Raw genomic sequence first — 20,439 nt, forward strand, 5'->3', positions numbered from 1 at the left:
TCAGTGTCTTACAGTTTTCTGAATACAGATTTTTGTCTCCCTAGGTACGTTTATTCCTAGGTATTTTATTCTTTTTGTTGCAATGGTAAATGGGAGTGTTTCCTTAGTTTCTTTTTCAGATATTTCATCATTAGTGTATAGGAATGAAAGATATTTCTGTGCATTAATTTTGTATCCTGCTACTTTACCAAATTCATTGATTAGCTCTAGTAGTTTTCTGGTGGCATCTTTAGGATTCTCTATGTATAGTATCATGTCATCTGCAAAAAGTGACAGTTTTACTTCTTCTTTATCAATTTGTATTCCTTTTATTTCTTTTTCTTCTCTGATTGCCATGGCTAGGACTTCCTAAACTATGTTAAATAATAGTGGTGAGAGTGGACATCCTTGTCTCATTCCTGATCTTAGATGAAATGCTTTCAGTTTTTCACCATTGAGAACGATGTTTGTTGTGGGTTTGTCTTATATGGCCTTTATCATGTTGGGATAAGTTCCCTCTATGCCTACTTTTTGGAGGGTTTTTATCATAAATGGGTGTTGAATTTTGTCAAAAGCTTTTTCTGCATCTATTGAGAAGATCATATGGTTTTTGTTCTTCAAATTGTTAATATGGTGTATCACATTGATTGATTTGCGTATATTGAAGAATGCTTGCATCTCTGGGATAAATCCCACCTGATCATGGTGTATGATTCTTATAATATGTTGTTGGATTCTGTTTGCTAGTATTTTGTTGAGGATTTTTGCATCTATATTCATGCGCGACATTGGTCTGTAATTTTCTTTTTTTGTAGTATCTTTGTCTGGTTTTGGTATCAGGGTGATGGTGGCCTCATAGAATGAGTTTGGGAGTGTTCCTTCCTCTGCAATGTTTTGGAACACGTTGAGAAGGATGGGTGTTAGCTCTTCTCTAAATGTTCGATAGAATTCACCTGTGAAGCCATCTGGTCCTGTACTTTTGTTTGTTGGAAGATTTTTAGTCACAGTTTCAATTTCATTACTTGTGATTAGTCGTTCATATTTTGTATTTCTTCCTGGTTCAGTCTTGGAAGGTTATACCTTTCTGAGAATGTGTCCATTTCTTCCAGGTTGTCCATTTTATTGGCATACAGTTGCTTGTAGTCGTATCTTAGGATGCTTTGTATTTCTGCAGTGTCTATTGTCACTTCTCCTTTTTCATTTCTAATTTTTTTTAGTATATGTGCTGCCGAAGCGAGCACCATTTCTAATTTTATTGATTTGAGTCCTCTCCCTCTTTTTCTTGATGAGTTTTGCTAATGGTTTATCAATTTTGTTTATCTTCTCAAAGAATAAGCTTTTAGTTTTATTGATCTTTGCTATTGTTTTCTATGTTTCTATTTCATTTATTTCTGCTCTGATCTTTACGATTTCTTTCCTTCTGCTAAATTTGGGTTTTGTTTGTTCTTCTTTCTCTAGTTTCTTTAGGTGTAAGGTTAGATTGTTTGAGATTTTTCTTGTTTCTTGAGGTAGGCTTGTAGAGGTATAAATTTCTCTCTTAAAATTGTTTTTGCCACATCCCATAGGTTTTGGATTGTCGTGTTTTCACTGTAATTTGTCTCTCGGTATTTTTTGATTTCCTCTTTGATTTCTTCAGTGATCTCTTGGTTATTTAGTAACATATTGTGTAGCCTCCATGTGTTTGTGCTTTTTACAGTTTTTTTCCCTGTAATTCATTTCGAATTTCATAGTGTGCGGTCGGAAAAGATGCTTGATATGATTTTAATTTTCTTCAATTTACGGAGGCTTGCTTTGTGACCCAAGATGTGATCTATCCTGGAGAATGTTCCGTGCGCACTTGAGAAGAAAGGTTATTTTGCTGTTTTTGGGTGGAATGTTCTATAAATATCAATTAAGTCTATCTGGTCTATTGTGTCATTTAAAGCTTCTGTTTCCTTATTTATTTTCATTTTGGATGATCTATCCATTGGTGTAAGTGAGGTGTTAAAGTCCTCTACTATTATTGTGTTACTGGCGATTTCCTCTTTTATAGCTGTTAGCAGTTGCCTTATGTCTTGAGGTGCTCCTATCTTGGGTGCATATATATTTATAATTGTTATAACTTCTTCTTGGATTGATCCCTTGATCATTATGTAGTGTCCTTCCTTGTCTCTTGTAACATTCTTTATTTTAAAGTCTATTTTATCTGATATGAGTATTGCTTCTCCAGCTTTCTTTTGATTTCCGGTTGCATGGAGTATCTTTTTCCATCCCCTCACTTTCAGTCTGTATGTGTCCCTAGGTCTGAAGTGGGTCTCTTGTAGACAGCATATATATGGGTCTTGTTTTCATATCCATTCAGCAAGCCTGTGTCTTTTGGTTGGACCATTTAATACATTCACGTTTAAGGTAATTATCAATATGTATGTTCCTATGACCATTTTCTTAATTGCTTTGGGTTTGTTTTTGTAGGTCCTTTTCTTCTCCTGTGTTTCTCACTTAGAGAAGTTCCTTTAGCATTTGTTGTAGAGGTGGTTTGGTGGTGCTGAATTCTCTTAGCTTTTGCTTGTCTGTGAAGCGTTTGATTTCTCCATCAAATCTGAATGAGATCCTTGCTGGGTAGAGTAATCTTGGTTATAGGTTCTTCCCTTTCATCACTTTAACTATATCATGGCACTCCCTTCTGGCTTGTAGAGTTTCTGCTGAGAAATCAACTGTTAACCTTATGGGAGTTCCCTTGTATGTTATTTGTCATTCTTCCCTTGCTGCTTTCAATAATTTCTCTTTGTTTTTAATTTTTGCCAATTTGATTACTATGTGTCTTGGCATGTTTATCCTTGGGTTTATCCTGTATGTGACTCTCTGTGCTTCCTGGACTTGTGTGGCTATTTCCTTTTCCATGTTAGAGAAGTTTCAGACTCTAATCTCTTCAAATATTTTCCCTGGTCCTTTCTCTCTCTCTTCTCCTTCTGGGACCCCTATAATGCGAATGTTGTTGTGTTTAATGTTGTCCCAGAAGTCTCTTAGTCCGTCTTCATTTATTTTCATTCTTTTTTCTTTATTCTGTTCCACAGCAGTGAATTCCACCATTCTGTCTTCCAGGTCACTTATCCATTCTTCTGCCTCAGTTATTCTGCTATTGATTCCTTCTAGTGTAGTTTTCATTTCACTTATTGTATTGTTCATTTCTGTTTGTTCTTTAATTCTTCTAGGTCTTTTTTAGACATTTCTTGCATTTTCTCAATCTTTGCCTCCATTCTTTTTCTGAGGTCCTGGATCATCATTATTCTGAATTCTTTTTCTGGAAGGTTGCCTATCTCTCCTTCATTTAGTTGTTTTTCTGGGGTCTTATCTTGTTCCTTCATCTGGTACATAGCCCTCTGCCTTTTCATCTTGTCTATCTTTCTGTGAATGTGGTTTTTGTTCCACAGGCTGCAGGATTTTAGTTCTTCTTGCCTCTGCTGTCTGCCCTCTGCCTTTTTTACAATTTTTCCCTTAAAATAATTGTTTCTGAAATTGTCTTATTGCAGTCAATTTTAAAATTTGCATTGCTCTCTTAAGACAATATTTTTAAGTTTATATAACTGGGTGATTTAAATGTTTTCTTTTCTATATTTCAGCTTAATAAGCAGTTTCCTTGGTACAGATATGCAAGGAATCAAATATTCCTGACATGTCTGCATAACAAAATATTAAACTCTAACAAATTTCTGCCTGTATTCCAAAGTTTAGGAAAATCCTTAATTACGTCCCTTAACTTGGCTCTAGATAAGAATTTTAACTCAACCTTATGGTCTAGAAATTTTACAATATAATTGTTCTTTCCCTGAGGAAACCCTGAAATAAGAATAGCTCATTTAGAAAGTCAAGTAAAACTGAGTAGAAAATAAGAGAGAAATGCAAAGTGAATAGGTTTGAAAAGGTTACAAAGTTTCTGAGAGAAACTGTCTTGAGTTAGAAATTTTTTGAGGTCTTAACATGATAACTTTTTTTTTTAACATCTTTATTGGAGTATAATTGCTTTACAATGGTGTGTTAGTTTCTGCTTTATAACAAAGTGAATCAGTTATACATATACATATATCCCCATATCTCCTCCCTCTTACATCTCCCTCCCACCCTCCCCATCCCACCCCTCTAGGTAGTCACAAAGCACCGAGTTGATCTCCCTGTGCTATGCAGCTGCTTCCCACTAGCTATCTATTTTACATTTGGTAGTGTATATAAGTCCATGCCACTCTCTCACTTCCTCCCAGCTTACCCTTCCCCTCCTCGTGTCCTCAAGTCCATTCTCTACGTCTGTGTCTTTATTCCTGTCCTGCCCCTAGGTTCTTCAGAACCTTTTTTTTTTTTTTTTGTAGATTCCATATATATGTGTTAGCATACGGTGTTTTTCTCTTTCTGACTTACTTCACTCTGTATGACAGACTCTAGGTCCATCCACCTCACTACAAATAACTCAATTTCGTTTCCTTTTATGGCTGAGTAATATTCCATTGTATATATGTGCCACATCTTCTTTATCCATTCATCTGTCGATGGACACTTAGGTTGCTTCCATGTCCTGGCTATTGCAAACAGAGCTGCAATGAACATTGTGGTACATGACTCTTTTTGAATTATGGTTTCCTCAGGGGATATGCCCAGTAGTGGGATTGCTGGGTCGTATGGTGGTTCTATTTTTAGTTTTTTAAAGAAGCTGAGTTTATTTTTGTGTATGGTGTTAGGGAGTGTTCTAATTTCATTCTTTTACATGCAGCTGTCCAGTTTTCCCAGCACCACTTATTGAAGAGGCTGTCTTTTCTCCATTGTATATTCTTGCCTCCTTTATCAAAAATAAGGTGACCATATGTGCGTGGGTTTATCTCTGGGCTTTCTATCCTGTTCCATAGATCTATATTTCTGTTTTTGTGCCAGTACCAAACTGTCTTGATTACTGTAGCTTTCTCATATAATCTGAAGTCCAGGAGCCTGATTCCTCCAGCTCCGTTTTTCTTTCTCAAGATTGCTTTGGCTATTTGGGGTCTTTTGTGTTTCCATACAAATTGTGAAATTTTTTGTTCTAGTTCTGTGAAAAATGCCATTGGTAGTTTGATAGGGATTGCATTGAATCTGTAGATTGCTTTGGGTAGTATAGTCATTTTCACAATGTTGATTCTTCCAATGCAAAAACATGGTATATCTCTCCATCTGTTTGTATCATCTTTAATTTCTTTCATCAGTGTCTTATAGTTTTCTGCATTAGCATGATAATTAAACAAGTTGACTAGATTATTTATTTTGTCTCCTAATATTTTTTAAGTTCTTCTTAATGATATTAATTTAATGATTTGGACATGTCAAACATGACATTATTATTTTAAGTCAAAAATATTTTTTGCTGTTTACCAAGAAAAGTGTGAAATTAGATTACAGTGCTTCTTAAAGGAAACAGAACCTCTTCCAAGGGGACGGATGAGATTTTGGCATAGACAAACCCGTAACACACAAGAAAGACAGGCCACTAGAGTCAGTTATAGTGTGGGTTTTTGAAGGGTATTTGGGTTGCCGAACCTAGCAGAGACTAAGAAAGGGCCATTCAGTCAACAACCTGACAATCCTTGACGCTTGAGTGTGGGCAAAACAAAGTGAACAGATTAACAAGAAAGAGGGTCCCTTCATGAAGGTTTTATAGGGGACCCTATATAAAGTTTGACAAACTCTTTTTTTCACAAATTGATTGCTGGTCCAACAGATCTCCAATTAGCCCTCAAGTCTGGCTTGCATTGAATTGAAAACTCATCAGGCTTATGCTCCCAGCTGTTCCCTATGGAACACTCCCTTATACCTTCAAAAGCAACAAAACACAAAATAGAAATTGAGTCACAGCTGTAGAAAACAAACTTATGGTTACCAAGGGGTAAAGTGGGGGAGGGGTAAATTGGGAGATTGGGATTGACATATACACACTACTACATATAAAATAGATAACTAATAAGAACCTACTGTATAGTACAGGGAACTCTATTCAATACTCTGTAATGACCTACATGGGAATGGAATCTTAAAAAGAGTGAATATATGTATATGTATAACTGACGCACTTTGCTGTACAGCAGAAACTAACACAACATTGTAAATCAACTATACTCCAATAAAAAATTAAGAACAAAAGGAAAAGAAAAAAGAAACAAAACAACCTAGGTCAAAGCAAAAGCACAGGAAATAAGACTTTGTACATATAAACAAACAGCAGCAAAAGCAAGGCAAGCGGCAGGAGAATAAGTAGGTTAATGGCAAAAAAACATTTTTCAAATGGCATGCCTCCAAAATAAAAGGTATAATGATCTTATACAAAGACCTAGGTTTAATTATTTTAGTAAATGGTGCGTCTCTAAATCAAGAGATCTAATTGCTCTACACAAAAATCTAGGCCTAAACAAAGACATATTTGGTTACAAATCCTAGAATAACAAAATAAAATCAGCAACATGAACTCAGTGAAACTAGTCAGAGATCAGATTATTGTTGAAACTGACTCAGCACATCTGAAAAGTAAATAGAATTTTGGCACAATGTGCCCAGCGAGTGTACCTGTTGGCCTCAGGCTTCCCTGGAATGCTGCTAAATGAGGGTCTTCAATCTCGGTGGAACCTCCAAAACTGTCCAATGAGACCATCACTCAACATCTGAAATAAAAAGACAAAGCTAACTTATTGCTTATTATAGTAAGAGATGCTAGTCAGACAATCTTTTCAATCAGAATACATCGTCGATCTTATTATATAAGGATTTAGGGAAGCATGAAGTTCAGGAACTGGTGAACTCTCAGAGGTGTAATGGGTTGACATCATTTGTAGAAGCATAGTTACTCAGGTGAGACTATTGTTGGTTGCGTACCACTCAGAGGCATGCTATTGGAGTGAGTCTGTCCTTGATAGGCTGACTTTCAGAAGTGAGAGACTGACAAGAGTGGTTGGCTTGTAAAAGTGCATTTACCAAGGTGAGTCATATGACAGAACAGGCTTTAAATTAATTAAGGTGGCTACTTGTTTCATGGCTTTGTTATCAAACGCAAGTCCACGCGCCCGACACACAGTGAGGCCAAACAATACCAAAATGTTGGAATTTGGAGCACAGAAAGGTTTATTGCAGGGCCATGCAAGGAGACGGGTGGCTCATGCCTTAAAAACCCTGAACTCCCCTAAAGCTTTCAGCAAAGCCTTTTTATAGGAAAGGTAAGGGAGGTGCGTGGTTAATGGTCGCAAAGTTCTTGGTGTCAGATCCTTGTTCTTGAGGTCAGGTCACGGTCAGGTCATGATGTTCCTATAAACCTCCACCAAAACAAATGTTATTCTCTGTTCTGGCAAGAAAGGGCAAGGTCCCAAGGCTCAACTTTCACCCCCCAAGGTCTAAGTCCTGACTAAGGAGGGCGTCCTTGTGCCAGCCAGTTACCCTTACCGGGAGCGTTCGTCCAGCACCTAGTCTGGGTCCTCCTACCAGTGCCCAGGCCTGGCTGAAGAGGCAGATCTCAGTGGGTGGCACCCTCAGGGCCAGGTCCCCAGACCCTGCCCTGCTGTCATCACTAAGGGAGCAAGGCGCCCAGGACCCAGCTGCCCTCAGGCTCCTAAGGCCGCCCAAAGCGGGCCAGGTCCCACGGACTGCGACCCATGGAGCCCACCACTGCCATTTGGTCTCAGAGATAGAGATGGGGCAGAGGTTTGCTGCTGCTTCAAGGCCTGGGCCCGGTCAGTGGGCTGCCGTGGTGAGGGCTCTGGAGCTCTATGGGACACAGCCTTCAGCCTCTCTCCAGGTCCCCCAGCACACTCACCAGTCCCGAGGCCCGAGCGCCTGCAGGGCCCAGGGAGGAGGCCGCGCTCCACCTCTCACCGCACTCTCTGCCCCTCGGAGCACTGCCCTTGGAGGTTGGTGGAGCTGCCTGTTGGCGGAGCGGGACTTCTTACTGCCGTGCTAATGGTCAGGCTGTGCGCAGGCTCCACCCCTGTTACAGCTTCAGAATAATCAGTCTTTTCCTACATTCGTAAGTTTTTTTTTTTTCTCAAGTTCAAAAATAAGATAAAGAAGGAAAAAGTAAGAGAACTATTGGAAGCTACTCATGGTGTCAAAATGGTAAAATTGGCCACTCTGAAACAGGTGCCAGCCTTTGAGTTAGATGACAAAGTCTTTGGTATGAGTGAGATTTCTGTGTGTACAGTTGTACTTTATATGGTTGAGCCAGCAGAGGAAGGAAAAAAAGGATACTTCTGGAAGAGGGTTGAAGTTGAACTCAGTACATATTTAGGTAATTTCAAATTTTCATTCCCTACTGGCATTAACATTTATTGTACACAATATTCCTTTTTAGTAAACATATTTGTAAAACATATATGTAAGTTTCCATATTCCACTTTACATTCCTTTACTTGGTTTTTCTTCTTTATTTCATCATACAGCAAGGTTCTCTTCAAAGAACTTCATAATTTTGCCTTTTTTTCATATTCAATATTGTAAGTCACATCTAGTTTTAATTTATGATACCCTCTTCATTTCCTAGGCAACTGGTTATAATGTTATTTGTAACCACAGAATTAGAACTTTATCATGGAACTAAACATTAGAGAAAGTAAATCTAAATTTATTTTTGGAAAAGAAGAGGAAGAAAAGATAGTATCGGTATGATTCAAGCTGGGATGAATCACAGCTTGATTTCTGGATTCAGACAGATCTGGGTTTAAGTCCTGGTTCTTCCACTTATAAACTGTGTGACGTGGGGCAAGTTATTCAACTTCTCCAGCTTCTGTGTTCTCATCTGTGATATGGTAATAATGAATAATACCTACTTTTATGGCTATTCAGAAGATTAAAAGCAATAAATTATGTAGTAAGATTAGCATAGTTCCTGGAACATTGTAGATTTCTAATAAACGGGATGTATTATTTTTGTAATTAATAGGAAAAATATGAAGAGACGTGCTAAAATACATACTTTTCTTTCTCGTTTTTTCTTTTACTACTGTGAATAAAATTATTTTAAATATTTTGAAACTCTTTTACTAACATTTCCAACACAAAACCCTACTTAGATCTTCACAGCCTGTTAATGTAAGAAATGTGTTGATAACTATGTTAATATATACATTTACGGTAAAAAACAGCTTTACTTGGGTGAGGTAACAAGGGTGAGAATATGAGGTCAAAGAAATGTATGAGTTCATTAAATGTGTCTAAAGTATCCAGGGAAGATGGTAATTTATACTCCTAAGGAACTTTCACTCAGCCACACTCCGTCCAACTAGTGACATAATATATGGAGCCATGGGCTGCTGCAGCAGAAAATAATAGAGTGTCCAATTGGGATAGAACCTCCTGATCTTTATGAATGGCTCAAAGATACAGAGACACAGAGAAGGCTTGCAAAAGGACAGGTAATACTTTTGTGAAGTTGGTGTCCTATACCAAGAAAAGTTCTGAACAACTCTGGTTGAATAATTATCTATTGAATGAATGTACTATATTTAACCATTGCCCTTGTGGAACATGTCGTTTTCTCCCCCATTTTTTTTTTACATTATAAATGATAATGCTATAAGCATCTTTGTATACAGAACTTTTTTCTTTCATCGAAACATCATGACGTAGTGATTATGAGTCCAGTCCCAGGAGCTTCAAATCTCAGCTCTGCCATGTGATCTTAAGCAATTTATTTAATCTTGGTGTCCCTCAGTTTCCTCATCTGTAAAATGGGGATAATAAAAGTACCTACTTCATATGACTGCAACGAAGATTAAATGCATCAAGCACTTAGAAAAGTGCCTGGCATGGAGTAAGCATTCTAGGTGGCGATTACTATTAAAAGTGAAATCTTGGGCTTCCCTGGTGGTGCAGTGGTTGGGAGTCCGCCTGCCGATGCAGGGGATACGGGTTTGTGCCCCGGTCCGGGAGGGTCCCGCATGCCGCTGAGCCATGGCCGCTGAGCCTGCGCGTCCGGAGCCTGTGCTCCGCGACGGGAGAGGCCCCAATGGTGAGAGGGCCGTGTACCGCAAAAAAAAAAAAAAAAAAAAAGTGAAATCTTGTCTTAGGATGAATCTTCAGTTGTAAAAGGGCACTTATATTTTTATGCTCTCAATGTTTAATGCTAAGTCACTTTTTAAGAATTAAATTGAGAATTTAAGATTTAAGAATTTATACCAACAACAGCAATGTCTAGGTGCTTATTTTTCCATAGCCTCTTTCAAAGTTTTCTGCTGCTTCTTATACTTCTCTTACACACACTTTTAAATTTATTAAGTGTGAGATATTAGCTTATTGTTGTTTTAATGCAAATTTATTTAATTGCTATTGAAGGTATTTTTTAAAGTTTCCTCTTATTTGAATGCTGTTGGTGTCCTTTTGTTCTTTAGGGATTTGGTGTTAGGCTTTACCTTTGACTAAAGGCTGATGTATTTAAAATTCCATTAGCTCACTTGTCATATTTAGTACAAGTAATTCCCTAAGCCTGTTTCCTTTTTCAGCTTCCTTCATTGATTTTCATTTTATAGACACTTAAAATGTTTATACAGTAATATATATCCATCTTTTTTTTCCACTTCTCTGTTTCTGCTCTTATTTTCCTTGTTATTTTCTTACAATTTGATTTGTTAATATTTAACTTCAAGGAGTATTCTCCTAAAAGGCAGAGACTGTTAGTCATCATTGTAACTACATGCCTAACCCAGTCCCAGAACGTAGTAGGCAACCAATAAACATTTGTGGAATGTATGAGTAAGTAAAGGAACAACTGAATTGGCCTCAGTAGTCCACAGACCACACAAATCTGGGATAACATAATAAGGTCACATTTTCTTTAACAGCCAAATCACAAAAACCATGAAGCTACATTCCATAAGCTTTAAGAAACCCATTCTTCCTTGGGATTTCCTTCCCACAGACCTATTACACGTCCCCCTAAATCAGTTCTCCTGATCATTTAGCACCACTGTTGGAGTCTAGCAGGTCCCTCCTGCCACGTGATAACCAGTTTCTCCAGAGCAACACTCTGCCCAGCCAGTTTCTCTGCTAGCATGGACACAGATATCGCCCTTCCTTCTCCAGGCACAGCTAAGATAATAATAAAACAATTAACAAAATCTACTGCAGATTCAGGAATGAAATAACAATACAGTGTACTACTGCTAGAAGAAATTCCTGTTAGAACACCCAATGTGGCAATGGCTAGCTCACCCCCACCAAGAGAAAATCTCCAGGCATCTCTACACTCTGGAATACTGGCCCTAAGAATCCCTGTGGTGGAAGTATGAGTGGGAGTGTGAATGTGTTTGTGCTTGTGTCTGTGGGCATAGGCGCGCATGTGTGTGTGTGCATACATGCACACATAGAAGAAAGAGAGATAGAGAGAGAGAGAGAGAGAGAGAGAGAGAGAGCTTTCCTCTTCAAACCCATGCCCTGTCTCATATGGCTGTTATGAAGATTAAGTGAGTTAAATTAAATAACTGACAGTAGGAACACCCACCCAGAGAGTATAATCTGGCTCCCATGGCTCAAACAAGGCTATGATAAAGGTCAGCAGTGCATGTCCCAGGTCTGAGTTATTCTGTCTTAAATAACACTATGTGAAAGGCAGTAATGGTCCAATCCAAATATTAGTGTACCAAGTCCAGTCCTACTGATTCTCTTTCACACTTTTAATCTCCAGCATCAGGTCTACACAACCCTCTTGGCATAGTCCAGTATGACAATCTCCTGTAAACAATTAGATGGACAAAACATCCTTTCTTTCTTTCTTTCTTTCTTTCTCTTTCTTTCTTTCTTTCTTTCTTTCTTTCTTTCTTTCTTTCTTTCTATTCTATTCTATGTTTTCCAAAATAAACACTATTTTGCAAGGACAGTTCAGCCTAAATCCATATTCCAGGGTACTATAGTTTGAATGTTTGAATCCCCCCAAAATTCATGTGTTGAAATCCTAATACTCAATGTGATGGTATGAGGAGGTGGGACCTACGGGAAGGTGCTTAAATTATGAAGGAGGAGCCCTCATGAATGGAATTAGTGCCTTATAGAAGAAGCTCTAGCGATATCCTTAGCCCTTTCCACTATATGAAGATACAATGAAGTCTGGCATGGCAGAAGAAGGTCCTCACCAGACCATGTTGGCACCATGATCTCAGACTTCCAGCCTCCAGAACTGTGAGAAATAAGTTTCTATTGTTTATAAGCTACTCAGTCTGGTACTTTGTTATAGCAGCCCAAACAGACTAAGACACAGAGATATATTTTTCCCCTCTGATTCCAAAAGGACATACGCCAGCCAAGAAACCCAAAGTTGTCAGCTTACGGGAGACTTCAATTTCCTCCAAAAGCAACAAGTGAGTGTTTGTTCTACATTTGTGTAAGTAAAAAGATCCATTCTTGTGATTTTCCCAAAACAAAGAAAGTCTTTTCCAAAGACGAATTGATGACTCCACCCCAGAAGAAGAAAATAGATGGCAACTTGTAAATGATTTAATGCCAGCTTTCAAAAACAGTAAAGTCCTGATGGGCAGCTTCTTGCAGAAGGGATAAAAATGTAGTATGAGGTCTAAGTTTATTTTTCTTCACATTAATATGTGGTTTCCTTGCCAGTTCTTAAATATGACTACTTTCTCCATCATTTGGGTAGACTGAGTTAATATATTAAACTTACATTATATGCAGACTAGGTTTTCTATTCCTTTCCATTACCCTTTACTCCATTTTTGAACTAATGCCATGTCATTTCCATACGTTTCCTCTGAAATTCTAGTACCTAGCAAAGATAGTTCCTCCTCATTGTTCTTTTTTCCCCCATAGTGTAATATTTGATAATTCTGCCAATTTGTTTTTCCAAAACAGTTTTGGAATCATTTTATTGAGCTCTATGAAGTATTCTTTGGTTTTTAATGGGCTTATGTTAAATCTATACATTAATTCAGGAAATATCATTTCTGCTATCCACAGTCATGCTATGTCTCTGCGTTCATTTGCTTTTCTGAATTCTTTCATTAAAGTTTTTTTATAGTTTATTTTATGTGCCTTGAACATTTTATATTAACTTCTGCATATTTTATAATTCAGTGACTTTGTGAATATGATCTCTTTTTAGTTACCTTTCCTAGTTGGTTTTTACTGATATTTAGGAAAGATATACATGTTTACAGATTTATCTTGTATTTTCCCATTGCACTGAATGCTTTTAACATCGTAAATAGTTTTGTGGAGGATGGGAATGGCTTAATTTAGGTCTTCTATTTCTTAAAATAACATTTTTGTTTCCTCTCCCCCACCCCAATATTTAGTTTTCATTTCTTCTGGAGATTGTACTGGGATAAAAAAAATTTTCTAGCATTATAATGGAAAATAATAGTGAAAAACAGCACCTTTGTTTTGTTCATTTTTTAAAAGGGAATGTGGCTAGATTTGCTCTACCATTTACAAAATCAACTTTTATTTTCAAATTCTTAGTTTTTCCTTTTTTATATCAAGAAAGAACAACCCTATTTCTCACTTTCAAGGTGTTTAAGACTGGATATTGAATTTTATCAAATATCACTTGGGGCTTTTATTGATATGACTGTATGATGTTATTATTGAAGTTATTGATATGTGGTTTTAATTTTGATAGTTTTTCTTTCATTGAATTACTCATTAATTCAGAGAGAATTTCCCTGATGCCCTAATCTTGAGTAGCCTCTCATCAGTCTTTATCACATCCCCTATTCTATTCTCTTCATGGCAGTTATCACTGTCAGGAATTATCTTGTTTATTTGTTTACATGTTTATGTCCGTTCTTATGTATGAGGCCCTTACTGGTATTTCTGCTTTGAAACCCTTACTGATCAGATCATCACTGCCATATTAAATTGTGATATACCCTGATCTAACGTTATAGAACTATCTTAGAGCTGATGGAATCCAAATCTACTCCCTAAGTCCTGGCTTTCCCTGCAGATCTATTTGCAAGTCATCTCTGGGCAGAAGTGGTCTTTCACTCAGGCGAGAGCACTGCATGGAATTGATATTCCTCAATTTCTGAGCTAAAGTTCTGACCTGCTGTTACGTTTTGCTACCCACTGGACACAGTGAGACCAGGGATTTATATATACTTTTATTCAGAGATTGTGCAAAAAAGAACCCATCATTCTTAATTTTTTTTAGCAAAATATAAACTATTTCTAAGCAAATAAGATCAAAATATCAGCACTAGATAAGAAGTAACACTTGGATTTCAGCCTAGATATTTTCACTTAATGTACCATTGACCTTGGTCAAGTTATCTATCCTTTTAGATTCATCTTTCTAAAATGAGAGAACTGCATTAGATTTATCAATGCCTTCTAGCTGCAATTCCAAATGAACAATTTATTAGAGAAAATACATAAAATCAATATCAATAAACTATTCTTTTTATATCTAAGTAGTTACAATAAACCTTGGTAAACCTTCAGGCACTGCTCTTTTACCAGAATATGTTGGTAGCTTGGTGGGATTTTTGTGCCCTAGCAACAGATCATCTTTTCCAGTTAAATCCCATGAATCAAATGATTTAGAGACGTACTTCTCCAGTGGAGAACTCTAAGGTAGTCTCCCTAGCCCCTCTGCTTATTCTAGAAACTGCTCTTCCTTCTCTCTTATCCCCTCCCACTACAATGCAGCCACAGCAGGACAGCCCTACTGCAACATGACCCTTCCTTCTAGCCACAGTTAATTACTTGTGGTCCAAGTTGGGTTTCTCACTCAGTAAAGGCCAGTACGTCCCATCCCCAGGAATTTAAGTCTTAGATAGGAAAAAAATGGAGAGTTGGTCCCTAATGCTTGAAGCCATAAAATGTAAACCTTGGGTATACCGGGCAGCCATGTTCCCCATGGGAAAGATGTCTATATAAACAAAAGGCAAACAGAGAGTCTGACATTTCTGGTCCGTAGACAAGCTGTATTCCTATCACTAGAATAGGTTGTTCAACTCTTTTTTGAGAAATAATCCAGTATACTTTCAATAAGTTCTTTTTGCCTTAGGTGATCAAAATCTGGTTTGCTTGCCTTCCTCCCCAAGCCCCAAATCTAAAGTAACACAACTTCTATCCAAATAAATTGAACTCTCTCATCTTCAGATAATCTCCCGGCCAGGGATGATTGCTTCTTTCATAGCCCTGTCCATCTCTATGACTTCTATAATACTGCCTTGAGTCATCTGCTCACATTCCTCCATTCTTTTAAATTGAAAGATTTCCATTAGCTTAACTACTAAACGATATACTTTCTCCAGCTAAAATTGACCTGTATGACTTAGAGATATTTTTAGCTTGTTTATTTCACTTCTGAGCCTTTCTCCTTCAGATTCTGTTGCACAGGAGTACTATAGTTTCCTGTAAAAGAAAATTCTATAGACACAGTTCAGTAAAAACAAGTAAATATATATATATATATATATATATATATATATATATATATATTCTGTTGCACCTGTAAGATGGATCTTAATTTCATCTACTCAGATCTTGAATTGAGAGGAAAAAAACGATGTGTGATACTTTACAAGAAATAATCCTTTGAACCAAACAACTTAAGATATACTAGAATCATGGTAAATCATCAAAATAGCAGTGTGATGGCATCCTGTCTCCTCAGCAATCCAAATTCCAGTATTACATCCATTTGTAACAATGTAAATATGCACTCCACATAGTATTGGAAAACCCTTCTGAGGAAGGAACACAAATACACAAATTATTTGAGCAAAAATGTTACTAACCAGCATAGAAAAAAAAGAGTTAATGAGAAAATGGGAAAGGTATTAAGGGATATGAATTAATAGCTTATCCACAACTATTACTGAAATAGTCCTTTGTTTTGATTTTTTTAGATGTCTTACTGGCTTATATGTTCTTCATAACAAAATTCCCTAATGGTTTTTCTTTCTAATTTTTGTGAATATCTATCCCCTCAGAAAAATCCAATTCCAAGATGAGAAATCTTCTGTTCAGTCCTTAGGGACCATGAAATATGTTTACCCCCATAGGCAACACAAGTCCTGTGCAATGCAGGCAGAGCTTTCATGCCTTAAAATTCATTTCTCTGACTGTACAATCATTACCAGTATAAGCAAAGCAAATCCAAATTACCATTTCCACTTCAGGCCAACTAGAGAAGAGACAGCCCTCATTTTAGAATTCTTTAAATCTTCCCCACCAGGAGGGCTAGAAAAAGTATAGCATACAGAATCACAAATTGGTCTTTTGACAAACTGCCAACTAGTGACTCTTGAAAAAACAACAGTGAACATTAAGGACAAAACAAAAGTAATAGCTGAGAGATGCAGTTGCAAACTGAACTAAAACTGCAGAGGGAGCAGAGGGAAAAGGAGCCAGTCCAGCATACATGTAACTTCAGAGCCCCAAGAGAAAATTTCATAAGGATACCTTTTATTGCTTTAAAATATACGAATAAATATCTTTGTAGCAGAAAGTCCTCATGGTTTGGTGAAATTCTTTGGATGCTTGGATATTATGACCCCAAAATTTCTGGTGCAGAAATTAAAAGTTAGAAAAAGACTTTACCGTTTTCTGTCTCAAGGGATGATTTATTTTCAAAGTTATGAATATACACTTATCTATAAATTTTACTCTAATAATCTGTGTTTAAAAATATAAATCTTTCTGGACAGAATATCTTTATTCTATTAAAGCTGCTAATCAATTTGTAACTTAATTTTGTGAAGAATTTTCATGACATACCAAACATGAAAAATTACATGGCAGTTTATTTGGATCAATTTCATGTAATTCCCTATGGGCTATAACAAAATCATAACACTGACTCCTAAAATATGACTGGAATTAAACCTAAATTTAATTTTAAAATACTTAATTCCCAGTTGCTAACCTACTGACTCAAAATGACACACATTGAAATACTCTCTTTCTTACTCAAAATTAAAAATGAAACCATGTCCAGTATAACATCTAACAGCTACTTTTTAAAAGTAGAATCAAAAATTCTAGTTTAACTTGTTAGACATATTTTTCTCTTTTCTGAAATCCCCTGAAAATGACAGTAAAAGAAATTTTTTTTTAAGGTATAAATTCACAAGCACAAAGACAGCTGGAAAGACACTATAGCAGACAAGAAATGTTAACAAATTTGGGGAGATGGAAAGCAGATGAAGAAGTGGAAACTGGCTTAAAAGAGAAGAGGAATCTGAAATCGAAGTGCCTAATGCCAAACTGAAGCAAGCTGAGTCTCTCCATAGAGCCCAGGAAGGGCTCAGGAATTGGAGGTACTAAAAAAGGCAGAGACGCAGAGTGGCCCTGACAACAGGAGAACTGGTTGAAGAGAACACTGGAACCCTCCCCTCCTCTATGAAGCCAGATGACTACTCTTTCTTGTCTCACCTTAAGAAAATGGTAATAAGTGAACCAAAGAGGCCCCAGACTCGAGGACTCCAGGCACAGTAGAACACAAGGATGGCACCAAAATGAAAATAAAGGACTAATCAGGGTTAGGCATAATGAACAATGAGACCTCCCACTTCCATCCTTAAAACCTGTTCCTGGTCACAGAACACCAGGAGCCAGGCTTATTTCCCCCAATCAAGACATCAGAAAAGTTGTTGACACAAAAGCTTTCTCAGTGCCCCATCGCACTATGGAGATGCCCACCTGTCCACAAATTCCTCCATCACAACAGAGCCTACAATCTGCTTTTCAGTGCCTTACTCTTAAATACGTTTGGATGGAGAGCCAAGTCTCACCAGACATTTAAGGAAAGCTCCAAAATGAAAGGTAGAGACAAAAATAAAAAGAAGAACTTGGGGGGTAGGGAGGGGCAGAATGCAGGCAATAGAAGAAAACTTTGTTTTGTAACTCTGATTAATATCCTCCAAGAGGTGAGAGGACTAACCCAGTCTTTTCCATCCATAAAAAAGCTGGATCTGAGATAACTTTAGGTAGCATTCGCACTAAGTTTTGCCACTATTTGCCGTTATTTCTGCCTTGCTGGGTTTAGACAATCTGCCCAATTCCTCTTTAGTAGAGTATAACACAAACACTCAAAACATTTATCAAAAAGTAAACATTTTTAAAGAAAAAAGTTCACATTCCTCTATCATACTGCTAATAATGTTAGTATAATTAGCATTATTTTCAATTCACCTGGAAAAATTACTACCCTTTCCAAACAGCTGGCATTTATTGAGCGCTTACTTTGTAGTAGGTGCTATGACAAAACCTTTACAAGGATAGTCTCTTTTAATCCTCTCAACAACCCTAGTCAGTGGGTACAACTAATATATATATATATATATATTTTTTTTTTTTTTTCTCTACGCGGGCCTCTCACTGTTGTGGCCTCTCCCGTTGCGCAGCACAGGCTCCGGACGCGCAGGCTCAGCGGCCATGGCTCAGAGGCCCAGCCGCTCCGTGGCATGTGGGATCTTCCCGGACCGGGGCACGAACCCGTGTCCCCTGCATCGGCAGGCGGACTCTCAACCACTGTGCCACCAGGGAAGCCTGGTACAACTAATATTTTCATTACACAGATGAAGAAACCAAGGATTCCAAAGGTCAACTGACATCTCCAAGATGACAAAGCCAGGATTTGAATCTAGATATGCCTGGAACTAAAGGTTTGCCTTTAATCTCCCTGGTCACTACTTCTTAAAAAAATTTTAAAAGAAAATCAAAGTTGTATTATGAGGGTACAGGAGAGAGAGTAAATGGTAAATTGGTAATATGTGTCTCTTGATGGATGTGCTCCTCAAAAGTTTTTTAAGTTGAAGATAAATACAGACCTAGAAATATTACAAAGGGAGCAGAGCTGTTCTCCTAGACAGAGCCTCACACAAGGCCCTTAACTTGATAGGGTATCGATAGGGTTACCACAGCCCAGTGGTGGGGGTCCTTAGTGCTGTTCCAAAAGAAGGTGCACAGCAAGATAAGGGGTCATCTGGAAAGAGCCTAAACCCAAAGGCACATCTCCCTTTCAGGACCAAACTCTCGTTAACAAAATGTGGGGAGACACATGCATAAGAACCAGAGTATCAGTCCATGTCCAAATACGACTAGAATGTTGTTTCTCCAATCATCAAATTTATGTGGGAAGTGAAGTTATAATCAGAAGGTTGCTTAGTAGCATGGAAACAAATCCAAGGAGTTAGTTCTCTTAATGTTTCACCAAGCTAGTCATCCATTCATCCATTTATTTTTCCATTCACTAACTATTTATTGAGTACCTACTTTATGCCTGGCATTGTTCTTAATACTGAGAATGTGATTATTAGTAAGATAGACAAAGTTCCCACTCTAATGGAGTCTGCATTTTAGTGAAAGAGATGGACAACCTCAAACAAATAGAGAATGTGATTTTAGATACTGATACATTCTATGAATAAAATTAAGCATGGTAAGAAGATAGAGGTTTAATAGGGTGGTCAAGGAATAATATCTACCAGGATCTTTGAGATCTGAAGAGGTAAGAGAGATCATTGTGTTAAGTCCTGGGGGGATAGCAATCTAGCAGAGGAAACAGCAAGTGTAGACAGCCTAAGGTGGAGATGGGCTCACTATGTTTGAGGGACAGTGTGGCTGGAGCCCAGTCAGAAAGCAGTAGACAGTTAGAAGATGAGGTCAGAAAGTTGGTGAGGGCCAGATCAAGTAGGGCTTTATAGCTATGATAAGGATTTAATTCTAGGAGTTATTGGAAGCCATTGGGGAAGTTTTCAGAATGACAGAATCCAATTTCTGGGAGTCAGGCCTTGGACTGGAATGAGAGGAAAACAAACTTTTCTTTGGGAGTGAGGTTAAGCCTAGATGCTAAGCTACGTATGTGTCATATGACAAGTGACAAAGTTCTAGCTAATGACAAATGACAGTGGTGTGTGAAACTTTCTGAAAGGGAGGGTCCTATACCTCTCCTTTTTTTTCTCCTTCCCAGTGGCTGGGATGTGGTTGTAAATGGCTAAGCTGAAATCTGGTATTCCATATTAGACCTTGAGAAAGGAGCTTCATATTAAGGATGGAAAAGTAGCAAGATAGAGAAGCCTACATCCCTGATAATTATGAATCTTCCAGACCAGATGTGAACTGCCTCTGTTTACATGAGAGATAAATTACTATCTTGTTATAAGTTTTCTGTCACTTGCAGCTGAATATAATCCTAACTAACATACTTCGTTCTTAGCTTGTTTGAGACTGCACAATCATTAGAAATTTCAGGTCACAACATTGACTCAAGTCTTCTCAGCAACACTGATGGAACATACTGGTCCCTATTTATAGTTTATAATAGGTTCTTCATAACTTGGCAGATTGCTCATTGTGGCACCCAAATTCCACTTAGTGGAGCCCTAGTTTATCACTGAGGTCTGCATCTTTTATTCTGGTTGATGACTTGATTGGATGTTGTGTTTCTTTGGCTCTTAAGATACACAGATGCATTCTCCCTTCAACCCTAAAAAGACTTTTGAACTGGATGGAATCTTGAATTCTTTCTTA

At 37.6% G+C, this 20,439-nt stretch overlaps 1 protein-coding gene across 2 annotated transcripts in view; it reads right to left on the reverse strand.

Moving 5' to 3' along the window:
* ZNF366 (zinc finger protein 366) overlaps positions 1–20,439 on the reverse strand; it is a 328,855-nt gene that overhangs the window by 299,610 nt on the left and 8,806 nt on the right. For both annotated transcript variants that reach the window (XM_060295874.1, XM_060295882.1), the window contains exon 2: positions 6,532–6,626. The gene's annotated coding sequence lies outside the window, so the exon portion shown is untranslated. The remainder of the gene's footprint in view (positions 1–6,531; positions 6,627–20,439) is intronic.

Source organism: Globicephala melas, chromosome 3 (assembly GCF_963455315.2).
Source record: "Globicephala melas chromosome 3, mGloMel1.2, whole genome shotgun sequence".
Taxonomy (NCBI): domain Eukaryota; kingdom Metazoa; phylum Chordata; class Mammalia; order Artiodactyla; family Delphinidae; genus Globicephala; species Globicephala melas.